This window comes from Echinops telfairi, unplaced genomic scaffold (genome assembly GCF_000313985.2).
Source record: "Echinops telfairi isolate 266 unplaced genomic scaffold, ASM31398v2 ScPeMD7_7469;HRSCAF=8507_1, whole genome shotgun sequence".
Classification (NCBI taxonomy): Eukaryota; Metazoa; Chordata; class Mammalia; order Afrosoricida; family Tenrecidae; genus Echinops; species Echinops telfairi.
The window spans coordinates 101780390-101782807 of NW_022111373.1; the positions used below are offsets into that span (position 1 = coordinate 101780390).

At 40.2% G+C, this 2418-nt stretch overlaps 1 non-coding gene across 1 annotated transcript; it reads right to left on the reverse strand.

Annotated features, from left to right (window-relative positions):
* Window positions 1-2158: 2158 nt before the first annotated feature.
* LOC115873955 lies at window positions 2159-2318 on the reverse strand. Its single transcript, XR_004048723.1, has one exon. It is a non-coding gene; the product is annotated as a U1 spliceosomal RNA (small nuclear RNA).
* Between the last annotated feature and the right edge of the window lie 100 nt (window positions 2319-2418).

A 2418-nucleotide genomic window follows, 5' to 3' on the forward strand; every position in this document is an offset into this window, starting at 1 on the left:
AAAAAGCAGTTTTATTGACCTTTAATTCATGGGCCCTACAATTCAATGGTTTGAATATATTAAAAAGAGTTGTGCATTCACCACAATCAATTTTGGAACATGGTTGTCCTTTTTCTACTCATTGTTATCAGCTCACCATTTCTCCCCAACACCTTAAGAAACCATTATTCTAGTCATGGTCTCTGTAGTTTTATCTAACCTGGATTTCATTTAAAGAAAATCATACAACATGGGGCACCCCCCACCACTAGCCCCAAACACTACAATCACAAAATAAAACACAGGAAAACTTCAAATCAAAAAGAAAATAATTTTAAAAATTTAAATGGATCAAAAGAGAATACAAGTAATATGATGTTACAATTTAACTTCACTATATGCATATTAGAAGCCCAAGTGGGGCTGTGAGCCACATGGTCGTCAGTTCCATACCACCAGCAGCTCCTAGGGAAAAAGACTGGACTTCCTACTACTGTTAACAGTTACAGTCTCAGAAACCCAGAGGGGGTCACTCTGAGTCAGCGTTGACAGATGTCATTGAGTGCCTTGAGCGATGGTTTGGTCTGTGGTATAGTAGGGGCCCTGGTCACATAGTGGTTATGCATTCCGCTACTAAGCCCAAGGTCAACAGCAGCAAATCGCCTGCGGCTCTGGGGGAGGAAGAGGAGACTTTTCATTCCAGTCAGAGCAACATATTTGGACACACACAGAAGCAGTTCTATTCTGTCCTACAGAGTCACTATAAGTCCTAATTAGCTCAGTGACAGTGAGAGAGAGAGGAGGCATACTGGTTTTGCATTGGGCTGTGAACCCCACCGTTAGCAATTTGAGCCCACCAGTTGCTCCGTGGGAGAAGAGACTTTCTATTCCTGTAAAGAGTTACAGTTTCAAAAACTCAAGGGGGCGGAGCTACCCTGTCCTAAAGGGTAGCTGGGAGTCAGCATCGATGCCATGTCATTGAGTTGTTATGTCCCTGAAATAAGTCACTTTCTAATGCACTGTCTAAAGGCATGAATATTCACATCCCTTGTCAATTGTCCAAGGGACATCAATGAAGGTTTTTTTCCCGTGGAAACTCTGCAAATGAATTTTTGGTGACTTTAGATGCAGTTGGTATTCAATAAGCATTTTTAAAATACAAATAGCTGATCATAGATCTTCTAGGCCTTGTGAACCTTAAAATCAATTTAATGTGATGGCAAAAATTAAAGTAGGTGGTGTGAAAACACCGCACTGAATAAGAAATGTTCACTCAAGGGCAGCTCACACAAAAATAATTATGATAATTTCTTTAAACAAAATGAAAAAAAACTCAAAATGTGATGCCAGAAAGATGTTCAGATGGCAGCATGTGGGTTCACAAGATGTGAAAGCGAGAAATATATATATATTGCCCTAAATGTCTGGTGAAATAGAGCAAATATATAGGGCACAGAAATTATTCTACAGACTAATGTGGAAACCACCTATAGTTCTGGATTATAATTATTTCCTTTTAGAAATATAATTGCAAAGGGATAGCAGTAGTAAGATTTTATAATTATGAAAGTTTCTATTTTGATTGGAAATGATACAGAGTAGACAAAACTTTTATTGATGAAATTCTTATAAAGAAGTTTTAAAAATATAGCTCATTATGGAACAATGTGATATGTCGGGTGGTTAACTGCAAAATGAATGGTTCTAACGCACCGGCCACTCATTTTTTGTGAGAGAGACGTGACTGTCTATTCCATAAAGATTTACAGAACACTTTTACTCTGTCCTGTAGGGTCTCTATGAGTCAGAATCAACCCAAGGCTATACGTTGGGATGTAAAAATATTAACATTCAAATTCAGTACCATATTTTAAAAGACATTGCTAATAATTCCCTCAGTATCCACCGTCATAGAAAGTAAGTCACTGGGCCTGGAGGTTGGAGAGCAGACCTTCAGGAGACATCAAAGTCAATTGGAATTGAACGTGATCTACACAGACAATATTATATACACTTCTGTCTTGAGTAGCAACTGGGGACTTAAAAGTTGGTCATGGAAGGTAGAGCTATTGCTCTCTCCCCATCACTGCCTTCAAGTTGATGCTGACTCAGCATCCCTACTGGGCAGGGTAGAAATATCTCTGCAGACTTCTGAGACTGGAGCTCTTTTTTTTTTTTTTTTGAGCGCAAATGTAGTCCCCCACTACCACAAATTATGCAGTCGAGTTTCCCACATTTGGGGAAATTGCAGGGGTCAGCACATCCGGAGTGCAAGGGATAAGCCTCACCCTGGGAAAACCACCTTCGTGATCATGGTATCTCCCCTGCCAGGTACTGAGACTGGAGCTCTTTACCAGAGTAGAGGGCTGTATCTTTCTCTCAGGGAGCCACTGGTGCAGTGTGTGTGTGTGTGTGTGTGTGTGTGTGTGTGTGTGTGTG